Source organism: Oncorhynchus masou, unplaced genomic scaffold (assembly GCF_036934945.1).
Source record: "Oncorhynchus masou masou isolate Uvic2021 unplaced genomic scaffold, UVic_Omas_1.1 unplaced_scaffold_459, whole genome shotgun sequence".
In the NCBI taxonomy this organism is placed as follows: domain Eukaryota; kingdom Metazoa; phylum Chordata; class Actinopteri; order Salmoniformes; family Salmonidae; genus Oncorhynchus; species Oncorhynchus masou.
In genome coordinates, this window is record NW_027010985.1 from 618,981 (window position 1) to 642,425 (window position 23,445).

Below are 23,445 nucleotides of genomic sequence, written 5' to 3' on the forward strand. Positions count from 1 at the left end.
CCAACTAAATCCTCCCTCCAACACACCCCTGTACATACCAGCATACCGTCCTTTCCCCCAACTAAATCCTCCCTCCAACACACCCCTGTACATACCAGCATACCGTCCTTTCCCCCAACTAAATCCTCCCTCCAACACACCCCTGTACATACCAGCATACCGTCCTTTCCCCCAACTAAATCCTCCCTCCAACACACCCCTGTACATACCAGCATACCGTCCTTTCCCCCAACTAAATCCTCCCTCCAACACACCCCTGTACATACCAGCATACCGTCCTTTCCCCCAACTAAATCCTCCCTCCAACACACCCCTGTACATACCAGCATACCGTCCTTTCCCCCAACTAAATCCTCCTCCAACACACCCCTGTACATACCAGCATACCGTCCTTTCCCCCAACTAAATCCTCCCTCCAACACACCCCTGTACATACCAGCATACCGTCCTTTCCCCCAACTAAATCCTCCCTCCAACACACCCCTGTACATACCAGCATACCGTCCTTTCCCCCAACTAAATCCTCCCTCCAACACACCCCTGTACATACCAACATACCGTCCTTTCCCCCAACTAAATCCTCCCTCCAACACACCCCTGTACATACCAGCATACCGTCCTTTCCCCCAACTAAATACTCAAAATGTTTGTGAGTTATATTACACAATTCTAGGATGTTAGCCCATCCATAAAGATAAGACATTAAACCTGAGATGCAAACTTATGACTTCACTCTTTCCCATGAGCGTTAGTATTTATATCTTTAAGACAGATCGCTCGCCGCTGTTTATACACACAGGATGTGGCAGTCGCGGCATATTTGTTTTGAGAAGTAATGTTTAGCAAGGACTACTTTCTGTCTTGAGAGGAATATGTCGTGTTTGTCTTTGTGTGGGCCTCCCCTTCTCTCTATGTTGTCGCTCTGTTTTGCTTTCCTGTATCTCCTATAGTACCGAACACAGCAGACATATGGAGTATTCTGAACAGACACACACACAGAATACGAACTAAATCATGTTTAAATCTGAGATCATTTCTGTTCCTTAATGATATTAGCAGTTCACTCCCATCTTAAACCCGGTTTAACATTCAACTGTCTTATCCTTCATTTACCTCAATGACCGGTGTTGTCCAGCTGTCGCTTTAGCAACAAAATGCGAGCAACCAAAACAGATGTCTTAGATTGTTAACGTGGAAACTATATTTCGTCTCCGATGTTTATTGGAAGGAAAAAACAAAACAACATTTGCACAATGACCACTTTTTGTTTCAAATACATCATTACAGTTGACGGTGAGCAAGTTATCACACTTTTTAAAACATTTTTATACATTTGCATTGACATTAAATCAGTCAAAACACAACATGGTATCAATAACAAGATGAAGCATGCTGAAATAAGCCCTGTATGATTCCCCACATGACAGTGTCTCCCTTGCGAGCAGTCTGGCCATCCAGGACCACAACAGGCTGAGGAGCGCCCATCGTTAGCAGCCAACCCATCGACCGTGTAGCGAGATGATCAATCATTGAAAACACAAACTATTCACTTACTGCTGCAAATACAACAACCGTGTTTGTTGAGTTGCATCTTCAGTTCCGTATGTCCATCGTCTATACATTTTGGGGAAAACATGTTTACTCAAGCTATCGAGTTGTGTTTTTTCAACAGAAAGCTAATTGAGCTGCAGCTACCAAACGTGGCTAACGTCATCTTTATCAGTAATGTCTAACATATCTGGCCAGTACCTGATTAAACAGTAATTGATTAGTTATACTTATGTCGGGTGGTGAACAGAGCTTCAGCAGTTGGATTGGATTCGAGTTGTCTCAGGCACTGATGTCAGTGTCAGAGTCGTCACTACAGTCCTCGGCTCGATTCCAGGCTGTATCACATCCGGCCGTGATTGGGAGTCCTACAATTGACCCAGCGTCGTTCGGGTTTGGCTGTCATTGTAAATAAGAATTTGTTTCTAACTGACATACCTTGTGAAATAAATAATAATAAAAACATGTAATTGACTGTACTGTCAAAACCCTGCTCATAAGATGTGTTAGGTTGTTAATGAAGCTGCACTGCTAGCCAGACTGGGTACTCCCTGCCTGACGTTAGTTAGTTTAACGTTATAGCTAGACGGGGTACTAACTAACGTTAGTTAGTTTAACGTTATAGCTAGACAGGGTATTCCCTCACGTTAGTTAGTTTAACGTTATAGCTAGACTGGGTACTCCCTCACGTTAGTTAGTTTAACGTTATAGCTAGACTGGGTAGTCCCTCACGTTAGTTAGTTTTAACGTTATCTGTCAGTGCAGCTTTTGAATCAACATGTTGAATTGTAAATGACTCGAATCTGGTTTACTGTGAGGTCAATAACTCTGAATAACATCATCATTGTGGCCGATATTAATAACACGCTGACAAAGTGGACCTCGCTCTTGTTCTCTTTCTCCCTTTTTTCGGCCACAGAACAATAGATATTGTTATAGATATTTCAGTGGTTTTTAGAAGTGAAGCATCTGCTTGGCGTTTCCATGTGGGACTGAGAGGAAGCCCACTGGAGGGAAATGGGAGAAGGCGGAACGAGATGGATTTTGGCCAAAGTTTTCAATAAAGTTTTATGTTCCCAAAACTAGAATATCGTATGAACAAAGTAGACTAAGGTTTGTAGACTTTAACATTTGCAAAACTTTAGTTTTTAAAATTTTTAATCGCGTTGTTTTCGGAGTGTAAAGGCGAATTAATTTATTGCACATGCGCACTTCACAGAGGAGGCGTTCTCTAACAGAAATATGCAGATGATAATAGAACGAGCCAATAGGATCTCGCTAAGTCGTGCTTGGTTCTGCCCAACGTGGCTCATTTGTTCCATGCTTTTTTTGGGCGAATCAAAAATAAAATTACTTTGAGAAACCACTGTGACTCGTGCCTCCGAAAGTGCCACCGTACACAGAAATGGGGGTTTTAGGCATCACTGAAGAGGCAGGCCAGGACAGGGCTCATGATGGGAGAGTTCGTTGCAGTGTGTAATGCAGTGGAGCCGAGCTTGTTTTACACCAAGACTCGGGACTAAATCCCCGAAAGCCCAGGTCTGATGACGTCATTGGGCTGAAGCAAGCCTGTCACCCAGCCTAAGATAATGCAATATAGTCCTAATAATGTAGTCCAGACAGAGCTGAAGCAAGCCTGTCACCAAGCCTAAGATAATGCAATATAGTCCTAATAATGTAGTCCAGACAGGGCTGAAGCAAGCCTGTCACCCAGCCTAAGATAATGCAATATAGTCCTAATAATGTAGTCCAGACAGGGCTGAAGCAAGCCTGTCACCCAGCCTAAGATAATGCAATATAGTCCTAATAATGTAGTCCAGACAGGGCTGAAGCAAGCCTGTCACCCAGCCTAAGATAATGCAATATAGTCCTAATAATGTAGTCCAGACAGGGCTGAAGCAAGCCTGTCACCCAGCCTAAGATAATGCAATATAGTCCTAATAATGTAGTCTAGACATGGCTGAAGCAAGCCTGTCACCCAGCCTAAGATAATGCAATATAGTCCTAATAATGTAGTCCAGACAGCGCTGAAGCAAGCCTGTCACCCAGCCTAAGATAATGCCTATAGCTATAATAATGTAGTCCAGACAGCGCTGAAGCAAGACTGTCACCCAGTCTAAGATAATGCAATATAGTCCTAATAATGTAGTCCACACAGGGCTGAAGCAAGCCTGTAACGTCTGAGTTCGTTGGCCAGCAGTCACAGTGGATCTCTACAGTCTGCTCGTAAAACTGCAAGGTCCCTAACAGGGCTGTGGAGCACTAGATCTGTGAATCTCCCATATGTACGGTCCCTAACAGGGCTTTTTAGGGCACTCGATCTGTGAATCTCCCATATGTACGGTCCCTAACAGGGCTGTGGAGCACTAGATCTGTGAATCTCCCATATGTACGGTCCCTAACAGGGCTTTTTAGGGCACTCGATCTGTGAATCTCCCATATGTACAGTCCCTAACAGGGCTTTTTAGGGCACTCGATCTGTGAATCTCCCATATGTACGGTCCCTAACAGGGCTGTGGAGCACTAGATCTGTGAATCTCCCATATGTACGGTCCCTAACAGGGCTTTTTAAGGCACTAGATCTGTGAATCTCCCATATGTACAGTCCCTAACAGGGCTTTTTAGGGCACTAGATCTGTGAATCTCCCATATGTACAGTCCCTAACAGGGCTTTTTAGGGCACTCGATCTGTGAATCTCCCATATGTACGGTCCCTAACAGGGCTTTTTAGGGCACTAGATCTGTGAATCTCCCATATGTATGGTCCCTAACAGGGCTTTTTAGGGCACTAGATCTGTGAATCCTCCCTCCTTAGGGTCCGTCTACTCCTGGAGTCAGAATAGTCATAATTGAAGACTCTCTCGATGGTGGAGGGGAGCGAAGCGCGGACGGTTCGCCCCAGGCCTCATAGAGGACAGGATTCAGGGAGCTCTTCAGGTACACCAGAAACAGAGAGACGTATGCCCCCGTGAACGACGCCCGGTACAGCCCCGCCCGGTCAGGCCGCCCTGCAGCCAGCGCCCGCAGGAAGCGGCAGGTAAAGTAGGGGACCCAGCAGGACAGGAAGAGGAGCATGGTGAGGAAGAGGACCCGGTACAGCCTGGCCATCTGTCTCGCAGTTGCCGAAAAGGAAGAAGAGGAGGATGGAGAGGTTGGTCCGGAGACTCCTGCCTGCCTGGCGGTCCACAGCACGGCTACGTTACTCACCAGGAACACCGTTAACGGCAGGAGGAACCCGGCGACCGTCTCGGTCACAAACAGCCCCCTGCTGTACCCCAGGCTCTCCAGACACTGGGTAGTACCGTTGAGCTCCAGCAGGTCGGCAGTGTGGAGGTAAGGGGTAGCCAGGGCAGCAGCCAGCCCCCAGAGGAGACCACACACCAGGGGAACTGCCCAGCGAGGACGCTTCAGACTGGACCAGACCGGCCTGAGGAGACACAGACATCTCTCCACAGCCACGGCACACAGCAGGAAGGCTGCGGCGTATAGTCCCAGGCCTCTCAGGAACACCACCAGGCGACAGGCCAGTTTCCCCACGGGCCAGCTACAGCTGTGGGCCAGGTACGCCAGCATCAGAGGGGTGCGGAGGAGGAGGACCAGGTCGGCCAGCGCCAGGTTCACTACGTAGACACGGAAGCTGCTGGCGCCGCGCGTCTCCCCTTGGCCCAAGCTGCCACGCCTCGTCAGGCGGCCACGCCCACGCCAGGCCAACGCATACACCACGAGGCTGTTCAAGGACACGCCCACCTAGGGACAGAGAAGAGGAAGTGATGTCATAAATCAGAAGACACTGCAGGAACCTCAAGATCTGGAGTTATGCCAAGTGGGAATGGTTTTGTTCCAGCCCAACACTAACCCCCCTGATTCAACATGGTTTTGTTCCAGCCCAACACTAACCCTCCTGATTCAACATGGTTTTGTTCCAGCCCAACACTAACCCCCTGATTCAACATGGTTTTGTTCCAGCCCAACACGAACCCCCCTGATTCAACATGGTTTTGTTCCAGCCCAACACGAACCCCCCTGATTCAACATGGTTTTGTTCCAGCCCAACACTACCCCCCTGATTCAACATGGTTTTGTTCCAGCCCAACACTAACCCCCCTGATTCAACATGGTTTTGTTCCAGCCCAACACTAACCCCCCTGATTCAACATGGTTTTGTTCCAGCCCAACACTAACCCCCCTGATTCAACATGGTTTTGTTCCAGCCCAACACTACCCCCTGATTCAACATGGTTTTGTTCCAGCCCAACACTACCCCCCCTGATTCAACATGGTTTTGTTCCAGCCCAACACTACCCCCCTGATTCAACATGGTTTTGTTCCAGCCCAACACTACCCCTCCTGATTCAACATGGTTTTGTTCCAGCCCAACACTAACCCCCTGATTCAACATGGTTTTGTTCCAGCCCAACACGAACCCCCTGATTCAACATGGTTTTGTTCCAGCCCAACACTAACCCCCTGATTCAACATGGTCTTGTTCCAGCCCAACACTAACCCCCCTGATTCAACATGGTTTTGTTCCAGCCCAACACTAACCCTCCTGATTCAACATGGTCTTGTTCCAGCCCAACACTAACCCCCCTGATTCAACATGGTTTTGTTCCAGCCCAACACTAACCCTCCTGATTCAACATGGTTTTGTTCCAGCCCAACACTAACTCCTCTGATTCAACATGGTTTTGTTCCAGCCCAACACTAACCCTCTTGATTCAACATGGTTTTGTTCCAGCCCAACACTAACCCTCCTGATTCAACATGGTTTTGTTCCAGCCCAACACTAACCCTCCTGATTCAACATGGTTTTGTTCCAGCCCAACACGAACCCCCCTGATTCAACATGGTTTTGTTCCAGCCCAACACTACCCCTCCTGATTCAACATGGTTTTGTTCCAGCCCAACACTACCCCCCCCTGATTCAACATGGTTTTGTTCCAGCCCAACACTAACCCTCCTGATTCAACATGGTTTTGTTCCAGCCCAACACTACCCCCCCTGATTCAACATGGTTTTGTTCCAGCCCAACACTACCCCCCCCCCTGATTCAACATGGTTCTGTTCCAGCCCAACACTACCCCCCTGATTCAACATGGTTTTGTTCCAGCCCAACACTAACCCACTGATTCAACATGGTTTTGTTCCAGCCCAACACTAACCCCTCTGATTCAACATGGATTTGTTCCAGCCCAACACGAACCCCCCTGATTCAACATGGTTTTGTTCCAGCCCAACAGTAACCCCCCTGATTCAACATGGCATGGTTTTGTTCCAGCCCAAGCCCAACACTAACCCCCCTTATTCAACATGGTTTTGTTCCAGCCCAACACTAACCCACTGATTCAACATGGTCTTGTTCCAGCCCAACTCTAACCCCCCTGATTCAACATAGCATGGTCTTGTTCCAGCCCAACACTAACCCCCCTGATTCAACATGGTTTTGTTCCAGCCTAACTCTAACCCCCCTGATTCAACATGGTTTTGTTCCAGCCCAACACTAACCCCCCTGATTCAACATGGTTTTGTTCCAGCCCAACTCTAACCCCCCTGAATCAACATGGTTTTGTTCCAGCCCAACACGAACCCCCCTGATTCAACATGATTTTGTTCCAGCCCAACACTAACCCCCTGATTCAACATGGTCTTGTTCCAGCCCAACACTAACCCCCCTGATTCAACATGGTTTTGTTCCAGCCCAACACTAACCCCTCTGATTCAACATGGTTTTGTTCCAGCCCAACACTAACCCCCTGATTCAACATGGTTTTGTTCCAGCCCAACACTAACCCCCCTGATTCAACATGGTTTTGTTCCAGCCCAACACTAACCCCCCTGATTCAACATGGTTTTGTTCCAGCCCAACACTAACCCCCTGATTCAACATTGCATGGTTTTGTTCCAGCCCAACACTAACCCCCTGATTCAACATGGTTTTGTTCCAGCCCAACACTAACCCCCCTGATTCAACATGGTTTTGTTCCAGCCCAACACTAACCCCCTGATTCAACATTGCATGGTTTTGTTCCAGCCCAACACTAACCCCCCTGATTCAACATGGCATGGTCTCGATTAAAGCCGATTGAATCAGGTGCGCTGGAACGAAAAACCTGCACAGCAGTACCTGTATTGATGTCGACTGACCTATAATGATTCTCCAGACTAGAAACTCACCAGGAAGATGAGCACGGTGATGACCATCTGAGTGATGCGGCCTGTCTCTGCCTGCCAGGTATTACTACAGCCCAGTTCTGTACTGGGTCCTGCTGGGCTGGGAGACGGCTGGGTCAGGAACCACTGGCTGCTGTTCACAAGGTTCATAGTGGCTCAGATAGGAAGATATAGCCCTGGAGCTGCAGGGAGGAGACCTGTGGAGACAGACAGTATGGTATGTTAGTGTGGAGACAGACAGTATGGTATGTTAGTGTGGAGACTGACAGTATGGAGATATATGTTAGTGTGGAGACAGACAGTATGGAGATATATGTTAGTGTGGAGACAGACAGTATGGAGATATATGTTGGTGTGGAGACAGACAGTATGGTATGTTAGTGTGGAGACAGACAGTATGGAGATATATGTTAGTGTGGAGACAGACAGTATGGAGATATATGTTAGTGTGGAGACAGACAGTATGGAGATATATGTTAGTGTGGAGACAGACTAGCTAGACCACAGTGAGGAGACCTGTGGAGACAGACAGTATGGAGATATATGTTATTGTGGAGACAGACAGTATGGAGAAATTTGTTGGTGAGGAGACAGACTAGCTAGACTACAGTGAGGAGACAGACTAGTTAGACTACAGTGAGGAGACAGACAAGCTAGACTACAGTGAGGAGACAGACTAGCTAGACCACAGTGAGGAGACAGACTAGCTAGACCACAGTGAGGAGACAGACTAGCTAGACCACAGTGAGGAGACAGACTAGCTAGACTACAGTGAGGAGACAGACTAGCTAGACTACAGTGAGGAGACAGACTAGCTAGACTACAGTGAGGAGACAGACTAGCTAGACCACAGTGAGGAGACAGACTAGCTAGACTACAGTGAGGAGACAGACTGGCTAGACTACAGTGAGGAGACAGACTAGCTAGACCACAGTGAGGAGACAGACTAGCTAGACTACAGTGAGGAGACAGACTAGCTAGACCACAGTGAGGAGACAGACTAGCTAGACTACAGTGAGGAGACAGACTGGCTAGACCACAGTGAGGAGGCAGACTAGCTAGACTACAGTGAGGAGACAGACTAGCTAGACCACAGTGAGGAGACAGACTAGCTAGACTACAGCGAGGAGACAGACTGGCTAGACTACAGTGAGGAGACAGACTGGCTAGACCACAGTGAGGAGACAGACTAGCTAGACCACAGTGAGGAGACAGACTAGCTAGACTAAAGTGAGGAGACAGAATAGCTAGACTACAGTGAGGAGACAGACTAGCTAGACTACAGTGAGGAGACAGACTAGCTAGACCACAGTGAGGAGACAGACTGGCTAGACTACAGTGAGGAGACAGACTAGCTAGACCACAGTGAGGAGACAGACTAGCTAGACTACAGTGAGGAGACAGACTAGCTAGACCACAGTGAGGAGACAGACTAGCTAGACTACAGTGAGGAGACAGACTAGCTAGACCACAGTGAGGAGACAGACTAGCTAGACTACAGTTTGTCTCACCCCGTCACTGTTCTGTGACTGACAGTCTGTGGGGCTGGTTTTACTACCTCATCGTGTCCATCTGGGTCTGGGTGACCTATCCTTCTGTTAATGTGTTGAAACGTACAGGCTTTAATCTGGGTCTGGGTGACCTATCCTTCTGTTAATGTGTTGAAACGTACAGGCTTTAATCTGGGTCTGGGTGACCTATCCTTCTGTTAATGTGTTGAAACGTACAGGCTTTAATCTGGGTCTGGGTGACCTATCCCTCTGTTAATGTGTTGAAACGTACAGGCTTTAATCTGGGTCTGGGTGACCTATCCCTCTGTTAATGTGTTGAAACGTACAGGCTTTAATCTGGGTCTGGGTGACCTATCCTTCTGTTAATGTGTTGAAACGTACAGGCTTTAATCTGGGTCTGGGTGACCTATCCTTCTGGTAATGTGTTGAAACGTACAGGCTTTAATCTGGGTCTGGGTGACCTATCCTTCTGTTAATGTGTTGAAACGTACAGGCTTTAATCTGGGTCTGGGTAACCTATCCCTCTGTTAATGTGTTGAAACGTACAGGCTTTAATCTGGGTCTGGGTGACCTATCCTTCTGTTAATGTGTTGAAACGTACAGGCTTTAATCTGGGTCTGGGTGACCTATCCTTCTGTTAATGTGTTGAAACGTACAGGCTTTAATCTGGGTCTGGGTGACCTATCCTTCTGTTAATGTGTTGAAACGTACAGGCTTTAATCTGGGTCTGGGTGACCTATCCTTCTGTTAATGTGTTGAAACGTACAGGCTTTAATCTGGGTCTGGGTGACCTATCCTTCTGTTAATGTGTTGAAACGTACAGGCTTTAATCTGGGTCTGGGTGACCTATCCTTCTGTTAATGTGTTGAAACATACAGGCTTTAATCTGGGTCTGGGTGACCTATCCTTCTGTTAATGTGTTGAAACGTACAGGCTTTAATCTGGGTCTGGGTGACCTATCCTTCTGTTAATGTGTTGAAACGTACAGGCTTTAATCTGGGTCTGGGTGACCTATCCTTCTGTTAATGTGTTGAAACGTACAGGCTTTAATCTGGGTCTGGGTGACCTATCCTTCTGTTAATGTGTTGAAACGTACAGGCTTTAATCTGGGTCTGGGTGACCTATCCTTCTGTTAATGTGTTGAAACGTACAGGCTTTAATCTGGGTCTGGGTGACCTATCCTTCTGTTAATGTGTTGAAACGTACAGGCTTTAATCTGGGTCTGGGTGACCTATCCTTCTGTTAATGTGTTGAAACGTACAGGCTTTAATCTGGGTCTGGGTGACCTATCCTTCTGGTAATGTGTTGAAACGTACAGGCTTTAATCTGGGTCTGGGTGACCTATCCTTCTGGTAATGTGTTGAAACGTACAGGCTTTAATCTGGGTCTGGGTGACCTATCCTTCTGTTAATGTGTTGAAACGTACAGGCTTTAATCTGGGTCTGGGTGACCTATCCTTCTGTTAATGTGTTGAAACGTACAGGCTTTAATCTGGGTCTGGGTGACCTATCCTTCTGTTAATGTGTTGAAACGTACAGGCTTTAATCTGGGTCTGGGTGACCTATCCTTCTGTTAATGTGTTGAAACGTACAGGCTTTAATCTGGGTCTGGGTGACCTATCCTTCTGTTAATGTGTTGAAACGTACAGGCTTTAATCTGGGTCTGGGTGACCTATCCTTCTGTTAATGTGTTGAAACGTACAGGCTTTCATCTGGGTCTGGGTGACCTATCCTTCTGGTAATGTGTTGAAACGTACAGGCTTTCATCTGGGTCTGGGTGACCTATCCTTCTGGTAATGTGTTGAAACGTACAGGCTTTAATCTGGGTCTGGGTGACCTATCCTTCTGTTAATGTGTTGAAACGTACAGGCTTTAATCTGGGTCTGGGTGACCTATCCTTCTGTTAATGTGTTGAAACGTACAGGCTTTAATCTGGGTCTGGGTGACCTATCCTTCTGTTAATGTGTTGAAACGTACAGGCTTTAATCTGGGTCTGGGTGACCTATCCTTCTGTTAATGTGTTGAAACGTACAGGCTTTAATCTGGGTCTGGGTGACCTATCCTTCTGTTAATGTGTTGAAACGTACAGGCTTTAATCTGGGTCTGGGTGACCTATCCTTCTGTTAATGTGTTGAAACGTACAGGCTTTAATCTGGGTCTGGGTGACCTATCCTTCTGTTAATGTGTTGAAACGTACAGGCTTTAATCTGGGTCTGGGTGACCTATCCTTCTGTTAATGTGTTGAAACGTACAGGCTTTAATCTGGGTCTGGGTGACCTATCCTTCTGTTAATGTGTTGAAACGTACAGGCTTTAATCTGGGTCTGGGTGACCTATCCTTCTGTTAATGTGTTGAAACGTACAGGCTTTAATCTGGGTCTGGGTGACCTATCCTTCTGTTAATGTGTTGAAACGTACAGGCTTTAATCTGGGTCTGGGTGACCTGTCCTTCTGTTAATGTGTTGAAACGTACAGGCTTTAATCTGGGTCTGGGTGACCTATCCTTCTGTTAATGTGTTGAAACGTACAGGCTTTAATCTGGGTCTGGGTGACCTATCCTTCTGGTAATGTGTTGAAACGTACAGGCTTTAATCTGGGTCTGGGTGACCTATCCTTCTGGTAATGTGTTGAAACGTACAGGCTTTAATCTGGGTCTGGGTGACCTATCCTTCTGTTAATGTGTTGAAACGTACAGGCTTTAATCTGGGTCTGGGTGACCTATCCTTCTGTTAATGTGTTGAAACGTACAGGCTTTAATCTGGGTCTGGGTGACCTATCCTTCTGTTAATGTGTTGAAACGTACAGGCTTTAATCTGGGTCTGGGTGACCTATCCTTCTGGTAATGTGTTGAAACGTACAGGCTTTAATCTGGGTCTGGGTGACCTATCCTTCTGTTAATGTGTTGAAACGTACAGGCTTTAATCTGGGTCTGGGTGACCTATCCTTCTGTTAATGTGTTGAAACGTACAGGCTTTAATCTGGGTCTGGGTGACCTATCCTTCTGGTAATGTGTTGAAACGTACAGGCTTTAATCTGGGTCTGGGTGACCTATCCTTCTGTTAATGTGTTGAAACGTACAGGCTTTAATCTGGGTCTGGGTGACCTATCCTTCTGTTAATGTGTTGAAACGTACAGGCTTTAATCTGGGTCTGGGTGACCTATCCTTCTGTTAATGTGTTGAAACGTACAGGCTTTAATCTGGGTCTGGGTGACCTATCCTTCTGTTAATGTGTTGAAACGTACAGGCTTTAATCTGGGTCTGGGTGACCTATCCTTCTGGTAATGTGTTGAAACGTACAGGCTTTAATCTGGGTCTGGGTGACCTATCCTTCTGTTAATGTGTTGAAACGTACAGGCTTTAATCTGGGTCTGGGTAACCTATCCTTCTGTTAATGTGTTGAAACGTACAGGCTTTAATCTGGGTCTGGGTGACCTATCCTTCTGTTAATGTGTTGAAACGTACAGGCTTTAATCTGGGTCTGGGTGACCTATCCTTCTGTTAATGTCTACAGGCTTTAATCTGGGTCTGGGTGACCTATCCTTCTGTTAATGTGTTGAAACGTACAGGCTTTAATCTGGGTCTGGGTGACCTATCCTTCTGGTAATGTGTTGAAACGTACAGGCTTTAATCTGGGTCTGGGTGACCTATCCTTCTGTTAATGTGTTGAAACGTACAGGCTTTAATCTGGGTCTGGGTGACCTATCCTTCTGGTAATGTGTTGAAACGTACAGGCTTTAATCTGGGTCTGGGTGACCTATCCTTCTGGTAATGTGTTGAAACGTACAGGCTTTAATCTGGGTCTGGGTGACCTATCCTTCTGTTAATGTGTTGAAACCTACAGGCTTTAATCTGGGTCTGGGTGACCTATCCTTCTGTTAATGTGTTGAAACGTACAGGCTTTAATCTGGGTCTGGATGACCTATCCCTCTGTTAATGTGTTGAAACGTACAGGCTTTAATCTGGGTCTGGGTGACCTATCCTTCTGTTAATGTGTTGAAACGTACAGGCTTTAATCTGGGTCTGGGTGACCTATCCTTCTGTTAATGTGTTGAAACGTACAGGCTTTAATCTGGGTCTGGGTGACCTATCCTTCTGTTAATGTGTTGAAACGTACAGGCTTTAATCTGGGTCTGGGTGACCTATCCTTCTGGTAATGTGTTGAAACGTACAGGCTTTAATCTGGGTCTGGGTGACCTATCCTTCTGTTAATGTGTTGAAACCTACAGGCTTTAATCTGGGTCTGGGTGACCTATCCTTCTGTTAATGTGTTGAAACGTACAGGCTTTAATCTGGGTCTGGGTGACCTATCCTTCTGTTAATGTGTTGAAACCTACAGGCTTTAATCTGGGTCTGGGTGACCTATCCTTCTGTTAATGTGTTGAAACGTACAGGCTTTAATCTGGGTCTGGGTGACCTATCCTTCTGGTAATGTGTTGAAACGTACAGGCTTTAATCTGGGTCTGGGTGACCTATCCTTCTGTTAATGTGTTGAAACGTACAGGCTTTAATCTGGGTCTGTTAATGTGTTGAAACGTACAGGCTTTAATCTGGGTCTGGGTGACCTATCCTTCTGTTAATGTGTTGAAACGTACAGGCTTTAATCTGGGTCTGGGTGACCTATCCTTCTGTTAATGTGTTGAAACGTACAGGCTTTAATCTGGGTCTGGGTGACCTATCCTTCTGGTAATGTGTTGAAACGTACAGGCTTTAATCTGGGTCTGGGTGACCTATCCTTCTGTTAATGTGTTGAAACGTACAGGCTTTAATCTGGGTCTGGGTGACCTATCCTTCTGTTAATGTGTTGAAACGTACAGGCTTTAATCTGGGTCTGGGTGACCTATCCCTCTGTTAATGTGTTGAAACGTACAGGCTTTAATCTGGGTCTGGGTGACCTATCCTTCTGTTAATGTGTTGAAACGTACAGGCTTTAATCTGGGTCTGGGTGACCTATCCTTCTGTTAATGTGTTGAAACGTACAGGCTTTAATCTGGGTCTGGGTGACCTGTCCTTCTGTTAATGTGTTGAAACGTACAGGCTTTAATCTGGGTCTGGGTGACCTATCCTTCTGTTAATGTGTTGAAACGTACAGGCTTTAATCTGGGTCTGGGTGACCTATCCCTCTGTTAATGTGTTGAAACGTACAGGCTTTAATCTGGGTCTGGGTGACCTATCCTTCTGTTAATGTGTTGAAACGTACAGGCTTTAATCTGGGTCTGGGTGACCTATCCTTCTGTTAATGTGTTGAAACGTACAGGCTTTAATCTGGGTCTGGGTGACCTATCCTTCTGTTAATGTGTTGAAACGTACAGGCTTTAATCTGGGTCTGGGTGACCTATCCTTCTGTTAATGTGTTGAAACGTACAGGCTTTAATCTGGGTCTGGGTGACCTATCCTTCTGTTAATGTGTTGAAACGTACAGGCTTTAATCTGGGTCTGGGTGACCTATCCTTCTGGTAATGTGTTGAAACGTACAGGCTTTAATCTGGGTCTGGGTGACCTATCCTTCTGTTAATGTGTTGAAACGTACAGGCTTTAATCTGGGTCTGGGTGACCTATCCTTCTGTTAATGTGTTGAAACGTACAGGCTTTAATCTGGGTCTGGGTGACCTATCCTTCTGGTAATGTGTTGAAACGTACAGGCTTTAATCTGGGTCTGGGTGACCTATCCTTCTGGTAATGTGTTGAAACGTACAGGCTTTAATCTGGGTCTGGGTGACCTATCCTTCTGTTAATGTGTTGAAACGTACAGGCTTTAATCTGGGTCTGGGTGACCTATCCTTCTGTTAATGTGTTGAAACGTACAGGCTTTAATCTGGGTCTGGGTGACCTATCCCTCTGTTAATGTGTTGAAACGTACAGGCTTTAATCTGGGTCTGGGTGACCTATCCTTCTGTTAATGTGTTGAAACGTACAGGCTTTAATCTGGGTCTGGGTGACCTATCCTTCTGATAATGTGTTGAAACGTACAGGTTTTAATCTGGGTCTGGGTGACCTATCCTTCTGTTAATGTGTTGAAACGTACAGGCTTTAATCTGGGTCTGGGTGACCTATCCTTCTGTTAATGTGTTGAAACGTACAGGCTTTAATCTGGGTCTGGGTGACCTATCCTTCTGTTAATGTGTTGAAACGTACAGGCTTTAATCTGGGTCTGGGTGACCTATCCTTCTGTTAATGTGTTGAAACGTACAGGCTTTAATCTGGGTCTGGGTGACCTATCCTTCTGTTAATGTGTTGAAACGTACAGGCTTTAATCTGGGTCTGGGTGACCTATCCTTCTGGTAATGTGTTGAAACGTACAGGCTTTAATCTGGGTCTGGGTGACCTATCCTTCTGTTAATGTGTTGAAACGTACAGGCTTTAATCTGGGTCTGGGTGACCTATCCTTCTGTTAATGTGTTGAAACGTACAGGCTTTAATCTGGGTCTGAGAAACCTGTCCAGAGAGGCTTTAATCTGGGTCTGAGAAACCTGTCCAGAGAGGCTTTAATCTGGGTCTGAGAAACCTGTCCAGAGAGGCTTTAATCTGGGTCTGAGAAACCTGTCCAGAGAGGCTTTAATCTGGGCCGGAGAGAACCTGTCCAGAGAGGCTTTAATCTGGGTCTGAGAAACCTGCCCAGAGAGGCTTTAATCTGGGTCTGAGAAACCTGTCCAGAGAGGCTTTAATCTGGGTCTGAGAAACCTGTCCAGAGTGGCTTTAATCTGGGTCTGAGAAACCTGTCCAGAGAGGCTTTAATCTGGGTCTGAGAAACCTGTCCAGAGTGGCTTTAATCTGGGTCTGAGAAACCTGTCCAGAGAGGCTTTAATCTGGGCCGGAGAGAATCTGTCCAGAGAGGCTTTAATCTGGGTCTGAGAAACCTGCCCAGAGAGGCTTTCATCTGGGTCTGAGAAACCTGTCCAGAGAGGCTTTAATCTGGGTCTGAGAAACCTGCCCAGAGAGGCTTTAATCTGGGTCTGAGAAACCTGTCCAGAGAGGCTTTAATCTGGGTCTGAGAAACCTGTCCAGAGAGGCTTTAATCTGGGTCTGAGAAACCTGTCCAGAGAGGCTTTAATCTGGGTCTGAGAAACCTGTCCAGAGAGGCTTTAATCTGGGTCTGAGAAACCTGTCCAGAGAGGCTTTAATCTGGGTCTGAGAAACCTGTCCAGAGAGGCTTTAATCTGGGTCTGAGAAACCTGTCCAGAGAGGCTTTAATCTGGGTCTGAGAAACCTGTCCAGAGATGCTTTAACGTGTCAAAACGCTTCCTGGTACATCCATACTCTGGCTGGAGTATTTTGGAGGAATGCACAGTGAATGAGTCAGGGAGGTTTTGGGGGAAAGGAATGAGGACCATCCCACACTGAAGCCATTACCACAACCTGAGTTCGGCTCACCACAACCTGAGTTCGGCTCACCACAACCTGAGTTCGGCTCACCACAACCTGAGTTCGGCTCACCACAACCTGAGTTCGGCTCACCACAACCTGAGTTTCACCCCTACACTCTTTCTCTCTCTCTGGGCCTGTCTACACACATCAGACACACACACTGTCCTAGACACACACACACACTTGGGGGCGAAAACAGGTTGAATCGATGTTGTTTCCACATCATTTCAATCAGTGATGACGTTGAATCAATGTGGAAACTGATTGGATTTGCAAAAAATCATCAAAGTAGGGACATTTAAAAATGTTGTCTTCTTTTAACCTTTGAACCGAAATCTCAACCAAATGTAAATCCAAACTCGATGTTGAACTGATGACTGTGTCCCTCTCTCTCTCCCTCTTTCTCCCCCTCTCTCTCCCTCTCTCTCCCTCTCTCTCTCTCCCTCTCTCTCCTTCTCTCTCTCTCTCCCTCTCTCTCTCTCTCGCTCTCTCCATCTCTCTCCATCTCTCTCTCCCTCTCTCTCTCTCCCTCTCCCTCTCTCTCTCTCCCTCTCTCTCTCCCTCTCTTTCCCTCTCTCCCTCTTTCTCTCTCCCTCCCTTTCTCTGTCTCTGTTTATCTCTCTGCTCTCTCTCTCTCTCTCTCTCTCTCCCTCTCTCTCTCTCCCTCTCTCTCCCTCTCTCCCTCTCCCTCTCTCTCTCTCTCTCCCTCCCTTTCTCTGTCTCTGTTTATCTCTCTGCTCTCCCTCCCTCCCTCCCTCCCTCCCTCCCTCCCTCCCTCCCTCCCTCCCTCCCTCCCTCCCTCCCTCCCTCCCTCCCTCCCTCCCTCCCTCCCTCCCTCCCTCCCTCCCTCCCTCCCTCCCTCCCTCCCTCCCTCTCTATCTCTCTGTATCTATCTCTCTGCTCTCTCTCGCTCTCGCTCTCTCTCTCCTTCTCTCTCTCTCTCTCTCTGGGCCTGTCCATTCTTATCAGACATACCTACCTACCTAGGAATTAGTCAATTACAACACACCCTGAACCACGCTCCAACACACCCTCACCTCCTCCAATACAGCCTCACCCCCCTCTCCACCCCCCCATCCTGTCTTGCAACACACCTTCACTTTCATGCCTCTGGGTCTACTTCCACTGACTTCTGCCAACTCACTGCAGCTCTGTGTGTTCTGATAACTTATCAATTTCAACCGACCGCTGCTGAGAGCCATGGCCTTTTACAAAACACCACATAGAAACTATTTCCATTTCACAAAGTACATGTGGTATTTACGGTTTTGTGATAAGATTTAGTTATTTATTTAATAGTTCAGGTATGGAAGTTTTAGTGAAGGTTTGACTTACCTGCCTCTCTGCGTCTGTCGGCCGCCCTGTGCTCCTGAGACAGCGAGAGAGAGAGAGAGAGGGAGAGAGAGAGAGAGAGAGAGAGAGAGGGGGAAGGACGGAGTAAAGAGGGAGGAGTGGCTAATTTATTGATGAAATCTCTTGAGAAGATAGCTAGAGGATGTGTTTCCTCTTCTCTCTATGAATGCAACACTAAACACGTAGAGGATCATTACACAACCTGCTAATGCTTTCCTTTCTGAGTCTATAGGAAGGATCAGGGTGAAGGATTTATCAGGATTTACCATACAAGGTTAACAGTGAAGTTTAGGTTAGGTATAAGGTTAACAGTGAGGTTTAGGTTAGGTATAAGGTTAACAGTGATGTTAAGGTTAGGTATGAGGTTAACAGTGAGGTTTAGGTTAGGTATAAGGTTAACAGTGAGGTTAAGGTTAGGTATAAGGTTAACAGTGAGGTTAAGGTTAGGTATAAGGTTAACAGTGTGGTTTAGGTTAGGTATAAGGTTAACAGTGATGTTAAGGTTAGGTATAAGGTCAACAGTGAAGTTAATGTTTACAGTGAGGTTAAGGTTAGGTATGAGGTTAACAGTGAGGTTTAGGTACAAGGTTAACAGTGATGTTAATGTTTACAGTGAGGTTAAGGTTAGGTATGAGGTTAACAGTGATGTTAAGGTTAGGTATAAGGTTAACAGTGAGGTTAAGGTTAGGTATAAGGTTAACAGTGAGCTTAAGGTTAGGTATAAGGTTACCAGTGTGGTTTAGGTTAGGTATAAGGTTAGCAGTGTGGTTTAGGTTAGGTATAAGGTTAACAGTGTGGTTAAGGTTAGGTATAAGGTTACCAGTGGGGTTTATGTTAGTTATAAGGTTAACAGTGAGGTTAAGGTTAGGTATAAGGTTAACAGTGTGGTTAAGGTTAGATATAAGGTTAACAGTTTAGGTTAGGTAATAGGTTAGTAGTGTGGTTAAGGTTAGGTATAAGGTTAAGGTTAGGTATAAGGTTAACAGTGTGGTTAAGGTTAACAGTGTGGTTAAGGTTAACAGTGTGTTTAAGGTTAACAGTGAGGTTTAGGTTAGATATAAGGTTAACAGTGTGGTTTAGGTTAGGTATAAGGTTAACAGTGAGGTTAAGGTTAGGTGTAAGGTGAGCAGTGTGGTTTAGGTTAGGTATAAGGTTAACAGTGAGGTTAAGGTTAACAGTGTGGTTAAGGTTAGGTATAAGGTTAACAGTGTGGTTAAGGTTAGGTATAATGTTAACAGTGTGGTTTAGGTTAGGTATAATGTTAACAGTGTGGTTTAGGTTAGGTATAAGGTTAACAGTGAGGTTAAGGTTAGGTATAAGGTATTGCTTCTCTGTTCTGCCGGTGCACTGAGAATCCCTCCAGCTCTATATTGTCCATGTCGTTGTTCAGCCACGACTCGGTGAAACCTAGGATATTACAGTTCTTAATAATGTCCCGTTGGTAGGATAAACGTAATCGTAGGTGATCCATTTCATTTTCCAATGATTGCACGTTAGCCAATAGAATTGATGGTAGTGGGAGTTTACTCGCTCGTCTACGGATTCTCAGAAGGCAGCCTGATCTGCGTCCTCTTTTCCTCTGTCTTTCTTCCCGCTGATGACGGGGATCTGGGTCTGTTCCCGGGAGAGCGGTATATCTTTCCCATCAGACTCGTTAAAGGAAAAATGCTTCTTCCAGTCCGTGGTGAATAATCCCAGTTCTGATGTACAGAAGTTATTTCTGGTCATAAGAGACGGTAGCAGCAACATTACATACAAAATAAGTTACAAACAACGCAACAAAAAACCCAAACAAAATTGCACAATTTAAAATGTTAGCCATCCTCTTCGGCTATATTTTATAATTTCAACAGCCTGAACCAGAGATGGAGCACATGAATATATGACTGTATATAGATGTAACTTTGCTGGTTGCATCCCGTTTCCCAAATCATTAATAAACATTGAGAACAACACAGGAGCTAAAATGGAACCCTGGGGGACACCTCTATTAATCTCTAGAAAACTACATTTGTGATTGTCAGCGTATATAACACATTGTGTTCTGTCAGAAAGATAGTTCCTAAACCAATTTACTGCCCCTTCACTGAGACCCAATGTTTCTGAGTCTAGCTAACAACTATTCATGGTCAACTGAATCAAAGGCCTTTGATAAATCCACAAACAGAGCAGCACAGTGTTGCTTTTTATCAAGTTTATCATTAATGATGTCGTTTGCCACTGCCATAGCTGCAGTTGTGGTGCTGTGTCCCGATCTAAAGCCAGACTGAACCCTGCTCAGTACGTTCTTTTCAATGGAGACTTTTTTAAACTGGGAGTTCACTAGGGATTCATAGACGTTGGCCACGATAGGGAGTTCACTAGGGGTTCATAGACTTTGGCCAGGATAGGGAGTTCACTAGGGATTCATAGACGTAGGATAGGGAGTTCACTAGGGATTCATAGACTGGCCAGGATAGGGAGTTCACTAGGGATTCATAGACGTTGGCCAGGATAGGGAGTTCACTAGGGATTCATAGACTTTGGCCAGGATAGGGAGTTCACTAGGGATTCATAGACTTTGGGCCAGGATAGGGAGTTCACTAGGGATTCATAGACTTTGGGCCAGGATAGGGAGTTCACTAGGGATTCATAGACGTTGTTAGGGAGTTCACAGGATAGTTGGCCAGATAGGGAGTTCACTAGGGATTCATAGACGTTGTCCAGGATAGGGAGTTCACTAGGGATTCATAGACGTTGGCCAGGATAGGGAGGGATTCACTAGGGATTCATAGACGTTGTCCAGGATAGGGAGTTCACTATTCATAGACGTTGGCCAGGATAGAGAGTTCACTAGGGATTCATAGACTTTGTCCAGGATAGGGAGTTCACTAGGGATTCATAGACGTTGGCCAGGATAGAGGAGTTCACTAGGGATTCACTTTGTCCAGGATAGGGATTCATAGATTCATAGACGTTGGCCAGGATAGGGAGTTCACTAGGGATTCATAGACGTTGGCCAGGATAGGGAGTTCACTAGGGATTCATAGACGTTGGCCAGGATAGGAAGTTCACTAGGGATTCATAGACGTTGGCCAGGATAGAGAGTTCACTAGGGATTCATAGACTTTGGCCAGGATAGGGAGTTCACTAGGGATTCATAGACGTTGGCCAGGATAGGGAGTTCACTAGGGATTCATAGACGTTGGCCAGGATAGAGAGTTCACTAGGGATTCATAGACTTTGGCCAGGATAGGGAGTTCACTAGGGATTCATAGACTTTGTCCAGGATAGGGAGTTCACTAGGGATTCATAGACTGTCCAGGATAGGGAGTTCACTAGGGATTCATAGACTTTGGGCCAGGATAGGGAGTTCACTAGGGATTCATAGACTTTGGGCCAGGATAGGGAGTTCACTAGGGATTCATAGACTTTGTCCAGGATAGGGAGTTCACTAGGGATTCATAGACTTTGTCCACGATAGAGAGTTCACTAGGGATTCATAGACTGTCCAGGATAGGGAGTTCACTAGGGATTCATAGACTTTGGGCCAGGATAGGAAGTTCACTAGGGATTCATAGACTTTGTCCAGGATAGATAGGAGTTCACTAGGGATTCATAGACTTTGTCCAGGATAGGGAGTTCACTAGGGATTCATAGACTGTTCCAGGATAGGGAGTTCCTAGTTCACTAGGGATTGGCCCAGGTAGGGAGTTCACTGCAGCCAGGTTGTTGCAGCCGTTTTAGTGTCTATGTTTTTGACTGGGTGCTGTCTTTAAGAGGTAGGGCCCCAGGTTGTCCTGCAGCTGTTTTAGTGTCTATGTTTTTGACTGGGTGCTGTCTTTAAGAGGTAGGGGCCCAGGTTGTCTGGACCTGTCTTTAAGAGGTAGAGGCCCAGGTTGTCTTGCAGCCGTTTTAGTGTCTATGTTTTTGACTGGGTGCTGTCTTTAAGAGGTAGAGGCACAGGTTGTCTGGACCTGTCTTTAAGAGGTAGGGGCCCAGGTTGTCTGGACCTGTCTTTAAGAGGTAGGGGCCCAGGTTGTCCTGCAGACGTTATAGTGTCTATGTTTTTGACTGGGTGCTGTCTTTAAGAGATAGGGGGCCCAGGTTGTCTGGACCTGTCTTTAAGAGGTAGAGGCCCAGGTTGTCTGGACCTGTCTTTAAGAGGTAGGGGCCCAGGTTGTCCTGCAGACGTTATAGTGTCTATGTTTTTGACTGGGTGCTGTCTTTTAGGGGGCCCAGAGATAGGGGGCCCAGGTTGTCTGGACCAGGTTGTCCTGCAGCCGTTTTAGTGTCTATGTTTTTGACTGGGTGCTGTAAGAGGAGGGGCCCAGGTTGTCTGCAGCCGTTTTAGTGTCTATGTTTAGAGGCCCAGGTTGTCTGGACCTGTCTTTAAGAGGTAGGGGCCCAGGTTGTCTGGACCTGTCTTTAAGAGGTAGGGGCCCAGGTTGTCTGGACCTGTCTTTAAGAGGTAGGGGCCCAGGTTGTCTGGACCTGTCTTTAAGAGGTAGGGGCCCAGGTTGTCCTGCAGCCGTTTTAGTGTCTATGTTTTTGACTGGGTGCTGTCTTTAAGAGGTAGGGGCCCAGGTTGTCTTGCAGCCGTTTTAGTGTCTATGTTTTTGACTGGGTGCTGTCTTTAAGAGGTAGGGGTCAAGGTTGTCTGGACCTGTCTTTAAGAGGTAGGGGCCCAGGTTGTCCTGCAGCCGTTTTAGTGTCTATGTTTTTGACTGGGTGCTGTCTTTAAGAGGTAGGGGCCCAGGTTGTCTTGCAGCCGTTTTAGTGTCTATGTTTTTGACTGGGTGCTGTCTTTAAGAGGTAGGGGCCCAGGTTGTCCTGCAGACGTTTTAGTGTCTGTTTTTGACTGGGTGCTGTCTTTAAGAGGTAGGGGCCCAGGTTGTCCTGCAGATGTTTTAGTGTCTATGTTTTTGACTGGGTGCTGTCTTTAAGAGGTAGGGGCCCAGGTTGTCCTGCAGACGTTTTAGTGTCTATGTTTTTGACTGGGTGCTGTCTTTAAGAGGTAGGGGCCCAGGTTGTCTTCCAGCCGTTTTAGTGTCTATGTTTTTGACTGGGTGCTGTCTTTAAGAGGTAGGGGCCCAGGTTGTCTTCCAGCCGTTTTAGTGTCTATGTTTTTGACTGGGTGCTGTCTTTAAGAGGTAGGGGCCCAGGTTGTCTTGCAGCCGTTTTAGTGTCTATGTTTTTGACTGGGTGCTAGAGCGTAGTATCGTCTGAAGACTGCAACAGAATAAGAGAGTCTTTTTGTTTCACAATGTTTTAAAAGACGATTTCAACACGGAGGAGGAACTGTTTTAGTCACTAGGGCTCTAAAGTAAAACACACACACACACACGTACACACACACGCAGACACACACGCACGCACGCACACGCACACGCACACACACACACTACACGCACACACACACTACACGCACACACACACTACACGCACACACACAGACACGCACGCACACACACGCACAGACACGCACACACACACACGCACAGACACGCACACACAGACAC

The 23,445-nt window shown here is 46.5% G+C and overlaps 1 pseudogene; it reads right to left on the reverse strand.

The window, feature by feature from the left end:
- Positions 1-1,178: 1,178 nt before the first annotated feature.
- Positions 1,179-18,286, reverse strand: LOC135535201 (C5a anaphylatoxin chemotactic receptor 1-like; annotated as a pseudogene).
- Positions 18,287-23,445: the final 5,159 nt, after the last annotated feature.